Source organism: Rhinolophus hipposideros (genome assembly GCF_964194185.1).
Source record: "Rhinolophus hipposideros genome assembly, chromosome: 10".
Taxonomy (NCBI): domain Eukaryota; kingdom Metazoa; phylum Chordata; class Mammalia; order Chiroptera; family Rhinolophidae; genus Rhinolophus; species Rhinolophus hipposideros.
Genome location: NC_138056.1, coordinates 18,056,055 through 18,072,279, shown reverse-complemented (window position 1 = coordinate 18,072,279; position 16,225 = coordinate 18,056,055). Strand labels below are relative to the sequence as shown.

The 16,225-nt window shown below is 36.3% G+C and overlaps 1 protein-coding gene across 11 annotated transcripts in view; it reads right to left on the bottom strand.

The window, feature by feature from the left end:
- LRRC4C (leucine rich repeat containing 4C) overlaps nucleotides 1-16,225 on the bottom strand; it is a 1,068,826-nt gene that overhangs the window by 455,849 nt on the left and 596,752 nt on the right. For all 11 annotated transcript variants that reach the window (XM_081062636.1, XM_081062635.1, XM_081062634.1 and 8 more), the window contains one exon: nucleotides 9,351-9,487. The gene's annotated coding sequence lies outside the window, so the exon portion shown is untranslated. The remainder of the gene's footprint in view (nucleotides 1-9,350; nucleotides 9,488-16,225) is intronic.

The following is a 16,225-nucleotide window of genomic DNA, read 5'->3' as shown; positions in this document are numbered from 1 at the left end:
TAGGAGACCTTGCAGATCTGAACGGATTTTTCTCTCACAAGGTGCTACAAATATACCTGAAAGCTTTCAAAATTTAATGTTTGATAAGCTGTAATATGGCAAGAAGATGCAATCAGTCTGTTTGTGTTCTCTGTGTTTCCCACCTATCACCTTTCAGCCCTCAACTAGGTCATGTGAAAGTGGCTCAGAAAAATTGGCTAAACCTATGTTCCACAGTCAGAATAACTAAAAAATCACATTCAGGATGATTGCAATAAGAAGTAACTGCCACTCTTTTACACATATCGTTTTAACACCTTTAATCTTTCTTCCTTAATAAAGTGATTGCTATCTATCTAGTTATATTATTTTTAATAATTATATTATTTCTGATAATATCAGGATGTGTTTTAAAAGATATTTTAATTTTGAATATAATAAAATTGTATTTTAAAAGAAATAGTAACAATGCATGCTAATTTTTTAAACCTAATAACATCAGACACCTTAAAAGCCACAGAAAAATTGAGTCCTCTGTTCATATAGATTATTTTCTGTGTTGAGTACTGTATGACACCCTGATCATCTCAATTGTTGCAACTACAAAATTTAAGTGACAGATAAAATTCTGCCATGCGGTTCCAAATTCTTGGAAGTTTTTAGGGTATGAGTTCTGAGTCTGATTTTCTGTATAGGGAACCTATTAAAGTGAATTTCCATGAAACAAGAAATATCAAGCGTATATAGTCTATTTTACTGTGCTATCTTTATTCTTATACTTCACTGAGAATTGTATAAGGTAGGACTTACCCTACTTCCAACTTTGCCTTCTATTTATTTTACAGGACTAGGCATTCATGGAAAGCTTTTCCCCCAAAAATGCAAGCCTTTTATGATAAAGCCAACCTAAGAAAAACCAGGATGCCTTAAAAAAAAGAAAAATGATCATATATATATATATATATATATATATATATATATATATATATATATATATATATTTATATGTGTATATATATTCATTATTAGAAAGCCCCCTGAGTATACCCTGCCTTATCAAATACACAAAGTCAAAGTTGATGGACTCTAAGCATCTAAGATGTAGGTCAGAAAGGTCTCTGCTCATGTGCCTGTGATGAGCAGAACACTTCTGCTTTTACAAGCAGGTCCCTGGCTTTGCATTGACCATGGCTTCTTTCTTCTCCACCAGGGTTCTCAGTGTCAGGGTTCATGGTGCTGCCCACTAGGGTTCTTGCTAGTTTCTCTAAGCCTCTGGCATCATCCAGGAGTGAAGTGCTGGAGAGTCCTCTAGCTGTGGTTCTGTCTGTCAAGGGCTTTTTCTGTTTGTGGATAAAGTCTGTTCTTTAGGAAACTGGAAAGTCGATTGCTTATGTAATCTGAGACTGACAGACTTTATGATAAATGAATAATATCAGAGCCCCTTTGTGGACTATATTTAAATGTAGAATGAATGCTTGTCTCAAAGGACAGTGGTGTTAAATCATCTTGTTGACGTATGCTGCTATTATTGTTCATTGACTGTGGTTATTTATTTTTTCCTGTCTGTAATAGGATGGGTGGGATTGACATTTGATTCACAGACCAGCAGATATACAGATGATCTATACATCAGGATATTGTGGTTGGCATTGGGGACCAGGGCATGTATGGTGAGGGAGAGGAGTCACTTGATTTTAAATACTTAAATGTATATGTGTAAAGAAGGATTCTTATCTTTCCTCTACTTCTTCCAAGGCCAGAACAATTAGCAAGTACCTCAGTTCATTTTTAGAGACAGGATTTATACGAATAATTCTCTGACTTGGTAAAGAAACATGAAATGTGTGAGTACTTTACCTAGAAATGTTATACGGAACTCCCTTTCTGCAGAATTTTTGGAAAATACAAGACATTACTTCCCAGCAGCTCAAAATCCCCATTCTCCCTCTGCTAAACTTCTGTAACAGTTAGGTATGATGAGCAATATGCTACATCAGTCTTTAGCAGCAGACAAAGATGAACAAGAACTGGCTGGCTTTGAGGGGATGAGACACAACTTTCTAACATATACGAGGTCGGACAACTAAGTTCGTGAACATGTTGCGATGATATTGCTAACCTATTTTGCTATCAGAGGGATTATTCATTATGAATCTGTACCAACTAGACAAACAGTTAACCAACTTTACTATTTGGAAGTGTTAAAGAGGCTGCGTAAAAAAGTTAGATGACCTGAACTTTTTACCAACAATTCATGGCTCTTGATTCACAACAATGCACCAGCTCACACAGCACTTTCCGTGAGGGAGTTTTTGGCCTGCAGACAAAAAACTGTATTGGAACACCCTCTCTACTCACCTAATCTGGCCCCCAATGACTTCTTTCTTTTTCCGAAGATAAAGGAAATATTGAAAGGAAGACATTTTTATGACATTCAGGACATCAAGGGTAATACGACAACAACTCTGATGGCCTTTCCAGAAAAAGAGTTCCAAAATTGCTTTGAAGGGTGGACTAGGCAATGGCGTCGGTGGATAGCTTCCCAAGGGGAGTACTTCGAAGGTTACCATAGTGATAGTCAGCAATGAGGTATGCAGCACTTTTTCTAGGATGAATTTGCAAACTTAATTGTCAGACCTTCATATTATAGTTATGGTAGTCTTTCTAGTTTAGCGCTATTAATGGTTTTTATGTAACTTGATAGTTAGGCATATATACATACGTGTGTGTATACACATACATATATATAGCAACAAAGCCACTACCCTCCACCCCTGGCATTGCCAGAGGAGATGACATGCGGAACCTGGATTTCCACCTCCACTCAGCAGTAACAAGGAGACTTTCCCCCTACATGTTGAATGGTATCAGAGTCAGTTTCATGGAGAGCCAGGACTTTCAGGACACCTAGAAGTAATAAGGCCACTCCTCCCCCCACGGTATCAGTGACGGCCAGGTGCATAGCAGTAACCTGGCACTGCTATGCTCCCAACCAGGCAGGGACTGGTGGAAGTGTAGTGGCAGCTGGGACTCCTGCCCACACCCAGCAGGAGCACCCAGGTACCTACGGGTCAACAGAGGCCAATAATGAGAATGAACTTCTACTGCCACCTGGTGTTCTTTCTACCCACACTGTCCCTACTGGAGCAACGTCAGAAAAAGCTGGCTAACACTGAAGGTTTAAATAAGAAATAGAAACTCATAATATGAAAACTAAAATGTTTAGATTTTAACTGCAAAGTACTCATTATACCAGCAAGCATGAAAATTTCAAATGGAATGAAAAAAAAAAAAAAAGAAATCAGTAGATGCCAACACCAAGAAGAGCAATTGGACATATAGGCAATAAAATTAAATTTGAAGTTTCACATCACATGAAAAAATTAACTCAAAATGGATTATGCACTGATAATCCAATAAATAAAACTATAAAAAATTTAAGGAAAAAAACATACAAGAAAACCTTTGGGGTTTAGGGCTAGGCAAAGAGTTGTTAGACTGGACACTCATAGCATAATCCATAAGGGAAAAACGGATCAATTGGACTTATTCAAAATTAAAACTTCGCTCTCTAAACTTTGTTAAGAGGATGAAAAGACAAGCTACAGAGTGGGAGAAAGTATTTGTAAGCTACATGTCTGACAAGGACTGATACCTAGAATATATTAAAAATTCTCAAAACTAATTGGTTATACAAAAATCCAATTATAAAATAAAAAAAAGGTTAAGAACAGACATTTCACTGAAGTGGGATATATATGGTAAATAAGCACAAAAAATGATGAGGGTAGAGGGGTTCCAATATATGGTGATGGAAGGAGAACTGCCTCTGGGTGGTTATAGACATAGGTTATAGGTGAGATATAGATGATGTATTACAGAATTATACACCTGAAACTTATGTAACTTTACTAACAATCATCACCCCAATAAATTTTACTTAAAAAGAATTATGTTAAACATGACTAGTTTTTAGGGAAATAAAAAAAAAAATTAAAACCACAATGACATGATTAGAGAAAGATGCTTTTTACGTTGGTGTTGGCAATGATTTGGGGGGTTATGACACCAAGAGCACAGCAAAAAAGGCAAAAATCAACACATGTGATAGGGATTTTTCTTTGCCTTTGCACAGTCACACAGGCCCAGGCAGGCTGCAGGTTTGGATTCTGAGTTCCAAGGACAAGGAGGCAGTAGGGAGGGACTCGGGTGGCTGGCCTCTGCAAATGTGCAAACCTATGGGGCTAAAACAAGTGAAACCTGTAGGGGGTCTCAGCCAGATGTGCTCAGCTCTTGAGTGGCAAAAGCTCTCCTCTGGAGAGCCCTGGACACTCTGGTTGCTAGCACTATGTGACTGAGACTGGTAGCCTCTACCTTCCTTCCATGTTCCTAGCCATCTCTGTACCTCTCAGCTTTGCCAGTCTTTGGGTGTGTGAAACCCAAGAGAGTCCTTCATGTAGTGTCCGTAAGGGCTGGGGAAACTGGTTACTCAACCTGATGTCTCTTTTCAGGTGAGGGAAACTATTCCTAGCTTTCCTGTTGCAAATCAAAAGCACTAGGAGACATCATTTTATACCTGTAAGAAGGAATATTATTAAAAAGACAAGAGATAGCAAATGCTGTCAAGGATGTAGTGAAAAGGGAACGCTGGTTCACTCTTGGTGGGAATGTAAATTGGTGAAGCCACCATGGAAAATAGTATGGAGACTCCTCAAAACATTAAAAATAGAACTACCATATGATCCAGCAATCCCACTTCTAGGTATTTATACAAAAGTAATGAACTCATTATCTCAGACATCTGCATTCCAATGTTTATTGTAGCATTAGTTACAACCAAGGCATGAAAACAACCTAAGCATCTAATGACTGGTGAATAGAGCAAGAAAATATGAATTATATATATATTCATAACATACAATAACATATGTATATATTATTTAGCCATAACAAAAAGAAAATCCTGCCATTAGCAACATAGACCTTGAAAGTATTATGCTAAGTGAGATTAGTCAGAAAGAGAGAGAAAAATAACATATGATCTCACTTAGTTGTGGAATCTTAAAACACTGAACTGATAGGGACAGATAGTGTGGGCCTCCCTTATCTGTAGGAGATAAATTCCCAGATACCCAATGGATCCAAAGGATGTCTGAAACCACAGATAGTACCAAACCCAATATATTCTATTTTTTCCCTATACATACGTACTTATATTAAGCTTACTTTATAAAGCATGCATAGTAAGAGATTAACAACAAGTAATAATAAAAGATAACAATTATAACAATACACTGTAATAAAAGTTATGTGAACATGGTTTCTCACTCTCAAAATATCTTACTGTAGTATATTCATCTTTTTACTTAAAGGCAGCATTTTATGGCTTCTCTTTGGCATATCCAAATTACCAACATCACGACTCTTGTCGTGCTTTGGCACCATTATTAAGTAAAATAAGGGTTATCTAAACACAGGCACTATGATATTGCAATAGTAGATCTGATAACTGAGAAGGCTACTAAGTAACTAATGGGCACGTACACACAGCATGAATATGCTGGACAAAAGAATGATTCACATTTCAGGCAGGGCAGTCTGGAACTGCACAAGATTTCATCATGGCACTCAGAATGGCATGCGATTTAAAACGTATTGTTTATTTCTGTAATTTTTCACTTAGTATTTTTAGACCATGGTTGACGATGGATAATTGAAACCACAGAAAATGAAACTACTGATAAAGGGGAGGGGAGCTACTGCAGACTAACTGTTACTAGGGGCTAGGGCGCAGCATTAATGGTGAGATATTGGTGAAAAGGTGCACACTTTCTGTTATAAGATTAATAAGTTCTGGCGCACAATGTACAGTATGATGACTACAGTTAATGCTACTATATTGTACAGTTGAATGTTGCTAAGAGAGTAGATCTTAAATGTTGTCACCACAACAATAACAACAAAATGTCAAGTATGTGAGATGAAGCATGTGTTAACTAACCTTATTGTGGTAAAGATTTCACAATATATACATGTATCGAATCATCATATTGTGTGCCTTAAACTTACACAATGTTATATGTCAATTATATCTTAATAAAGTTGGAGGGAAAAAACCTAAATATGCAACCATCTATAATTGAGCAATTGCACTTTCGGGAAATGCATTGAAATCTTATGTTCACACAAAAAGCTATTCATGAATGTTTACAGCAATTTTATTTATAATAGCCCCAAACTGAAAAAAAAATGAGACATCCTTCAACAAGTGAAAGATTAAACAAATTGTTGTATATCCTAACAAAGAAATACTGCTAGTTGAAAAAAAAAAGAAAATGAATGAACTATTGATGCACCCAGTAACTTGAGTGAATCTCCTGAGGATTGCGTTCAGTGAAAAAAATCTAATCCCAATTTGTTACATACTGTACGGTTCCATTTATATAACATTCTTGTAATGACAAAATTATGAAAATGGAGAGCAGATTAGTAGTTGGCATTACCTAAAGAGGAAGTTGGGGATGGGGAAGAAGTGGGTGTGGCTATAAAAGGGCCACAGGAGGGACCCTTGTGGTGACAGCAATGTCCTGTATCTTCACTGTACTCATGTAAATATCCTGGTTGCATTACTGCCCCATAGTTTGTAAGATATTATCATTAGGGGAAAAGAAAGAGTCCATGGTATCTCTGCGTTATTTCTTAAAGCTACATGTTAATGTACAATTGTTTTACCAAAAAAAAAAAAAAAGGCTTAATTAACAATCCAGTTATCGACAACATCACATCTACATATTTTACAACTGTACTACACTACAATCACAAATGCTCTTAGTTGATTTTAAAGAAAACTGTCCAGTTTATAGCCCTGGTGCCTAAGTGGCCATATTATATCAAATCACATATCATATCATATCATATCATATCATATCATATCATATCATATCATGTCAGATTATATCTCACCATCTGATGCTACTTGATTAAGCCAGGCGTGGCACTGGACCAAAAGTAAGGCAAACCTTAGTTCAGTCAAAATCTGTGATCTCAGTGGTCCGATGAATTGATCCAACCAGATTCTCTTTGAAAATTTAAACACACACACACACACACACACACACACACGGAATACAACATGTGCTTGCTCTGGAGTTACTATTTCTCAGTTCAAATTCATCTTCCTCTATTTTGCTTTGAGATGCTGCAAAGCACGTTTCTTCTTTGTCACCTAGCTCTCTGTTTCGGTCAATAGAGGGAGCTAGAGGGAGACAGGAAGGTTAGAGAGGGAAGAAGGGACTTCCTGCTCCTGAGAGTGTCACTCTACACAGCAGTGGTTTCCATTTTGCATTGTTTTTTTCAACTCTCCCAGAAACAGTCTCATCGCCTCCCTTTCCAGGTGACATAACAGCAGTAGCTGCCTGGTAGCCCCTCCTCAAAGATGTCCCTTTTTGCCTTTCTAATTCTCCAATATCTGGTGAATAATTCTTAAATTAAATTTGATCTATTAAATAACTGGTATGCTTTCTGTTTCCTGAGTGTCACCTAATGGATGCAGGTGAGTAGTAGCAGGGTTTGAACCTGAATAAAGAGAAAGTAGTTAGAAAGGTCATGAGAGGCTATGTGCAAAGCAAAATTATGAGAGGAGGAAATACAAGAAGGTTAAGAAAAATCAGTTAGAAGTGGACGGGGTCTGGAGAGAGAGAGAGAGAGAGAGAGAGAGAGAGAGAGAGAGAGAGAGAGAGAGAGAGAGAGAGAGAGAGAGAGAGAGAGAGAGAGAGAATAGAAGTTCAGGGAGAAGTAGAGTTTCAAAGAGGTTAAGTTTCTGTTGCTCATGAGAATGGTACAAACACATAACATTTTTTTTCTTTATTTTTGAATTCTGCTTCAGTACTAGCCCACATTTTTTTTTCCCACCAGAATAATTCTCTTTTCACTTGGGTCACTTACATGAATCTTTATTCCTCTAAACAAAGGAGCCTAACTCAAATAAAACAACATCCTCCCTTCTATATAAGACAGAAGGACAAAGACCGAAGGCAGAGAAGAGGGATGATCATATACTCTTAAACAAAAGAGCTCTACTTCACTTTTTTGTTTTTCTTTGTTGTTCACGTTTCTCTTGAGTGATGGTACCTTTTCTTTATCTTACCATTGCCTCCTTGTCTTTAGAGAGCACTTTACATGCTACAACATACCACATTCTTATATGAGTCTCAAAACAGTGTGATCTTCTTGAACACAGATAACATGGCTTTAATTTAGCTTAATCTACATAATACGATGGAGTTGATGAATAAAAGAAAAATTACCTTCCAGGAAGCTCTTGAATTATAAATACAGGACAAATAACTGTTATACATGCAACACAGAGGTAAATATTAACAGAAAAATGTATGAGCAATTCTTCTAGCTACGGTTCTTGGTTTTTATAACATTAAGACAGCATGAATGATTCAAGTATTTTGCCAATTAAAATGGCAAATATAAATGTCTCCCTTGCCACAGATGGAGCTTAATGCCACTATAATTTTATGTGCTTTTCCCCCTTTCTTTTATCCTTGACACAGTGAAACCCCACAGAAAAATAAATAGATTATTTCCATTTCACCAAGCCGGGCAGATGCTATTTCTAGGCTCAAGTGGACTTGACTGTTGATGGCACAACTTTTAGCTACAGAAGATGCTACAATACATGCCCCCAGCTCACAAACTGTCACTTGTTTGAGTCACTTAAAGTTCCATTCTTTCCCATTGGTTTACTGAGACAAGTTCAACTTTCCCAATAGCGCAACAGAAAATATTTTCATGTTACCACATCAAGGTTTCCAACCTCACCAGGTTTTCAAGGAGAGAATAAAAAGCCGGTTACCTTTCCCGAACACTTGGTTCCATATTAATGAATAAAAATAAAAAGGAGAGAATAAAAAGCCGGTTACCTTTCCCAAACACTTGGTTCCATATTAATGACCTACCTGTTGCCCCAGTTTCAATAAAGGAGGGGGACATCACCATTTGTCTGCTTGTTTTGTTCTGAAACCTGGGCAGGTCAGTCTGCCATCCCTTCTGCTTCTGGGGTAGCGCAAAGCAACATCCCTCCACTCTGCATAAATCACTACTAGTAAAAGTTTTATGAGGTGGGTACTCCCCCCACAATCCCCGCTTCCTCCTTTTGTACCTGACAGAAGTGCAAATGAAAAAGATGAAATGGCCAGACATTTAACCATATGTCAGCATCCACACGGGTACGTTTGGGAGAGAAAAAAACTGTGAGCCGTACCGAAGGAATATTAAAATCATCTGAAATGCAATTAACAAGCCCACAGTCAATGACTCTTTGAATTATTCTGATGGAGTAACTTATACTTCTCACTTACCTTTGGCAAATTGTTCATGGACTAGTTTCCCTGTTCGTGAAACTTGAATCCAGTCAATGTATTGAGATTCCAAAGTAGTTTCAGGATGTTTCCATATTGTTAATCTTCATAGGTTATCTCTGCATGTCCAGTAACTCCTATATAAAACAGAATAAAAGGAGATACTTAGGAATATATAATGCTCAGTAAGTGTTGATTGATTGATTGATTTGATTTTAGCACCCATAACTCACACTAAAAAAAAAAAGACCATTTTTATTATTTGTAAAATAGAAAGTGATAGGAAGAAGGATTTCCTCTTTTAAAAACTGCATTATATGCTAATGTGCTTTTGTATCTGCAATTACACCTAATAGAAGTCCATGTGAATGGAAAGACTTATTGAACATTTATTGATTAGACACTTGATATAACAGATTTGAAAAAAATTTGGTTCTTATTGCATGCCCTGAGAAGATGGAAAGGAATTTAAAAATTGAGAAGTTACCCAGACCCATGGTGCTAGTCACTCACATATTATATACATTATCTTATTCAATTAGTACTTCGATAAAACAAATTTTCTAAGTAGGTACTACATATATAGCTCTGTGTGGCAGATGTTTTTATTAGCTCCACTTTTCAGATCATAAGAGAAAAACTTATATGTCAGGGAAGTCAGATTTTAAGACCAGCTAAGCTGAAATCACTCTTACTCTTTTCTCACTTGGCTGTGGTAGAGGACCATAGATTACTATTTTATTTTGTTTAAGTAATTAATATAAAAACATTTTGTACACTGAATCTGTCCTAAGACAAAGAGTAACTTGGACCTTGGGGTATGGTAAATTCCAAGGAAATATTGATACTAAATCTCGTGCCATGATATATCACCTCATAATTTTTATTATTATGTAATAAACTTTAACCATGTAATTTTTCTTTCCCCCATCATAATTATTTTCACCTGAAATTTCATGTCCATTTTGGATTTACAGGTCTCTTTTAACTAAATTCAAGAAAACCATTTCATGTGCATTTAAACCAGGGGTGTTCAAACTGCAGCCCGCGGGCCAACTGCGGCCCACAATCCATTTTTAATTGGCCCGCAGCAAATTCCAAAAATATATTTAAATAAACCAGGTGAGGCATTACGTACTTCACCTCGAGTGAGTGGCCCGGCTGTTTGTGTATTTTGCCGCATATGGCCCTTCGTGAAAAACATTGAAAAAAGTTTGGACACTCCTGATCTAAACAATAGTCGTTATTTAACACTTTCTTAGATTAACTGGTTTATATTAAGAAACCACCAACCATAGGAGTCCCCTCCACACAAACTATAGGTATCATTACAACAGCAACAAGCATCCTCATGGACCCCATCTTGGTCCAGGCAATAGCCAGGCACAGAAACCCTCTGCTCTTCACATTGAACATTTCTTTCTCTTTTAAAATATCCCCGAACTGCTCACTTGACCCCTGACAGCCAACCAACACTATCAAATATACCATTTAGAAAGTCTCCCCAGCTTCCAAAATCCTATCTTAATAGAACCCTTGTCAATTGGCTACAGTCTCAGTGTTTTCTGGCTTTACTCCATAAAACATACTCCTCTTCTCAACAATACCTTTGTACCCTCACTTAAAGAAAAATGACTGTAGCCACCAATGGATGAAAACAAAACAACAACAACAAAAAAAAAACAGCTTTTGCTAATATTGTTTCAGGCTTAGTTTTAGTCATCATCTTCTGTGTTATTCTACAAATTCCCTTTAGGATAATATGTAACCCTAGAGAGGAATGTCTTAATTTGTGTAGCAATTTGCAGACTCTTCTTAGTACATGTTAAAGAAACACAGTTGAGCTAATAGCTTAAAAAAGAGGAGGGACCCTGAATTACATGGGAGGGTGAACATCATACCTAGGAAATAGACTAAGTAAATGTTAGACTTGCAATTCTGAATCAATTTATTAAATATCTAAAAAATATTTCATCTACTTCATTGTCAGTGCTTCATTGTTATAATTTTTAAAAATAACCCTTTATTGGATGTCTATTCACTAAGCAGGTTATTTACATGATTACCTAATTTATTTATGTGGGGGAAAAATGGGGATTCAATGGAAACTATATGTTGTCGATAGCAAACCCTTCTGCTTATATGCTTCTGATTCTATGAAACATTCTACAAATTTCCAATTCTGTAAATTGTATTCCTAACCATACAGAATAATTCTCCTCTATAGAGAAACAAATTCTATTTTGTCTGATAGGGGTTTAGTTGATTTCCCTCTCCACATGGAAGAAGCTAGCTTTACCTCCATTTACACAGGAATTTCAATATTCCTGATTTATAAATGTGTATTTATTTTAGCTTTTTCTTTAAACAGGTTATAATACTCCTGGTTCTTTCATTGATTAATGAGTTACATAAAATCTTTAACACCTGTTCATTTTATATCTGAATGAGATTTCCCCTTTTGGGAATGATCTTTTAGCATTCTTTACAAAATCTCTATGGGAGATGGATATTGTTGAGCAAATTTTAACGCCAAGGACCAGAGGCTCAGGAGTGTTCCATGACTGGCCCGCGGTCCACAAACATCCTCTGGGCATTCCTGGCTGTGAGGCACTGTATTACATGCTGGGGGTGCAAAGTTGTACCAGGCTATCTCTACCCTAAAAGCCAAGGAGACCAGAGTAAATCTGTATTGAGTGTTGCCTATATGCAAGGAACTTCTATGAGATATCCAGGAATTTAAAAATATTTGATAAATCCTCACTGTTCAAAACTTACCACTTGCTATATGAAATACTGAACTCAAATAGATTCAAGCCAGTGTTATCACCTTCACTATCTGGACTCATTCTGTGAACTCTTGAAAACTAAATTCAGGAATCAAGTAGATTGGTATAGGGAAAGATATTCAACTGCTATCTTTTAGCCATCAGAGTCAATTTATGAGGTAGTTGTTCTTCCCATTTTTACAGATTAAAACACAAAATGAGGTTCAGAGAAAGTGAAGTTATAAAAAAAAATCATAGCACTTTACAATAGAAAAAGATAGTGAGATCACACAGCCTATGTCCTCATTTTATAGATGGAAAAGCAAGCTCAAGAAAATAGAGTGATTCTCTTGAAACTCTCATCCAGCTAGGGGCTTGGCCTGATGCAACATTCATTGCTGCTACCTTCTACTGCATTTCGTTCTGTTTCTTTTCTTTTCTTTTCTTTTCTTTTCTTTTCTTTTCTTTTCTTTTCTTTTTTCTTTTCTTTTCTTTTCTTTTCTTTTTTTTTTTTTTTTTACACTTATCTGGGACTAGTAGTGTAGAAAATTGGACCTCATATCAATCTAAAGCAGGGAGATGGGAGAGGGGCAAATATTAAAACTTGCTCAAGGTTATCAGAATGCCATCAGAGCTCCTTCCAACTGTCCTCACCTGGTTATTTATCTGTCTAGCTCATCTGATGTTTTCTGTCCACATTCATTTCCCTTTCTACTTTAGTATTTTAATTTTATGTATATTAAACTCCTAGTTAAGCAACACCAGGAGCTGGTTTCATTATTTTAAAAAGCGAGTAACTACTATCATCCACAATACGAAAAAAGGCTATCTAAAAGGTTAAGTGTCTTTGTTTGTGGCTAGATTTCAATTAACTCCAGAACTAAACCATGTTTTATAGTATCAATCTGCGATGACAAGTGAAACATCTGTCTACTGATTAAGAAGAGTATCATGAATTCCATGCACTCTGTTCAGTAGGAAAAAGAATTCAAATTATGGGGTTCATGTGACAAAAAGAAAATACTAGAAAAGCTTTGGTATTGAAATTTTTGGGAATTTCTATGTTCTACTGTCACCTATGGAGTTGGAAGACCTCTACAGAAACCCATTATTCTGGACACTTTTTCACTTAAGTCACCTTTTGCTCACAGATTCAAGTATACATTCCCATTGTCAGTACCAACACGAGGACAGGAGTGATATCTTATTATCCCCATTTGCAGGGCGTGGCTGAAAATTTGGGCAGGTCTCAGAAATTCTGGCAAAGTAAATTACTTTTTATCCACTTATCGTCCTGCAGTCCAGAAACTTTTGGGGCCACATCCAACTCTTCTTGTTTTCCCTCTCCTCCTCTACTCTCCCCTTCTTTTTCTCCCATCTTTGTCTTCTCTCTTTTCCTGATTTTACTCTTCTCCCTTCACACAGGTATTTCCATGAAGAAACTATGATCATAGGTATCTATCTAATGACTAGGCTTACAAGGTATCACCTCTCAACAAGCAGAATGGTGAGAGGCCACATGTTGTTAGCGTCCATTAAAGGGTTAAAGTGCTGTAATACATAAGTACCAAGGGGTCACTTTTTAGTTAGAAAAACTTACTCAGTGTTTCTTGACAAACTTGGTTTTTCTATCCTTTCAGCCATTCACAACACGCCTCTCATATTGGGCTGGTTTTGTTTTAGGACTTCACACTCTTAGAGCATTTAAAACTCTCTTTTCCTTTCCAAGGCATCGAAATTCTAATGGAGTTGTGTACTCCGTAAACCAATGCTAATTTCAGTCATTATGCAGGTGTCTAAGTATATTGCAGGTTTTCACCTAAAAGTGATATTTCCCTCTAGAGTCAAACATATTTGGGTAAGCTGTTGATCCCTTTGCTAAAACATAATCCACATATCATGAGGCCACCATATTTCTTGAACTTCTTCCAGGAAAACAGGATCCCCCTAGAAGGCTGAAATAAGTAGTGTTGAATTGCAGCTAAAATTTAAGATAAATTGACAGGGGGAAAATTATTAAACAGAAACTTTTTAGTTATAATCATAATCTCCCACTATTGTGCATTTTAAATATTTGTGCTTTTGTTTTAATTTAACAAGCTCTGTTTGACTATCTCTGAGTTGCCAAAGGAACAGTATAAAAACTTATTTTCCATACAATCCTCAAGACAATTTAAAAGGGTCTACCTAAAATGCATCGTTTTTAAACATTTAGAAACTGAGTTTTAGTGAAGTTATAAGGTTATAAGGTATGACCAAGATTATACAGCTAATGAGTTGTTTAACAAGTGTTAAATCCCATAATGTACACCAGTTTCCATGTTCTTTTTCACTTATACCACAGATATTTTTATTTTCAAAATGATTAGTTTAATGATTGGTTCAAGGTGGACTTTCCTTGTATAAATATCTATAACTGTTTAAATGTGAATATGTTCTACACAGAGAAAGGTGCTGCAAAGAGAATGAAGTTCCATCTAGAAAAAATAAGGAAACTCACAGTTAGCCTGTAACCAACTCTGTCTAGAATATTATTGTAATTGAATTAAGGGAAAAGACATTAAGATATATTCAATGATCAAGTCAGATTTTTCATATGGAAGTAGGATGCAAGTTGACATTTCCTTAGATGCAATCATCACTGGGCTTTCCATAAGTCTGAATCAAAGAGCTAATATTTCCTGGGGAAAAAAAGCTAAACTACATCATTAAAATAAAGGAAATTATTTTATAGTAGACATTAGGCCAGGGGAAATAGTAACTCTCCTTTTTATGTGTCTTGTATATACCAGGAAGGGCAAGGTTGATTAAATCGAAGAATGGGTACCTGTGGTTATAGAACTCCGATAAAAAGTTCGTAATACCTACCCTCCACCCCTGCCCACCATCCAGGCTTGATATGAGGATTAAAATAGATGAACTGAAGGCTGTAGCATAAAGCTTAATACTATGGCTCCTAAACAGTTAGAACTCTTTTCTTCTCCTTCCCATTCAGCATCAGGTCTGTGTGAGGGATCCACCTTAACAGAGCCCTATTTTCTATACCAAATTGTGCATTTAGCCAAGTGGCTGTTGTTGATTCTGCAGAATATATCACAGAGCAGGAGTTCATGGGAATGAAGAGACAATGATTCCCTTCTGATTCTTAGAGTCCAGAAGATATCTATACTCCCACATGGTTCAAGCACTGTTATCAATACCTTCTATCATCTCTTGCACATTTGACCAGCACCTTTCCAAATCTGATAATTGCTGTGTGGCTGTTTACTGGGATTATTTCCCCACGTATATATTTTTACCATCTGAGTGTGAACGCATATTTATAATGAAACACAAAGCAGAGACACTAATGCGAAAGACAGAATCTTTGCAAATTATAAACCAAAAAATAATAAACTTAATAGAGAATCATGAGGCCCAAATTGCTAACCATAAGGAAGAGGGAATGTATCATCTTCTAATATTGTTTTACTGGATATAAGTGAATAAAGGGTTCTTTTATTGCATTTGTGTCATCAGCATTCCAAATCTCAATGGGACTTTTGACATAAACATACAATCAAGAACTGAATTATTATATTTATAATGGCAATATCCTATCTGGTGCCTTCAATCAGAGACATGATAAATAATCACAATTCATATAACTCAATAACAAATGTGTTAATATATTGATTTCAAAAAAGGAACGGATGTCAGTATACATCTTTCTTTCATTCATTCTCACTATCTATTTCCTAATAAGTTTTGAAATTAAATCTAAATTTAAACAGGCTTACAGTACTCTAGTAGATGTTCAAGTCCACCCGCCTAGAAATGCATTAAAATAAGAAGTTCAGGGCATACGATTATATACATTCAACAACTGTTTCAACTAGGTTTTCAGAATAAGCTTGACTTTAAGAAAAATAATGGCTTTTTTTTCATTTATTCATTCTTTGGGAGGCAAAATAATATTATAATCATCTGCACTTATTATTAAGACATATGGTCTTAGTTCAAATCTTGGCTGCCAATCACTGACTTTTTCACCTTGAGATAGTTACTTTCAGGGTTATTTCTTCATCGGTAAAGGGTATAGTAATGGTGTTTAACTGAAAGGATTGT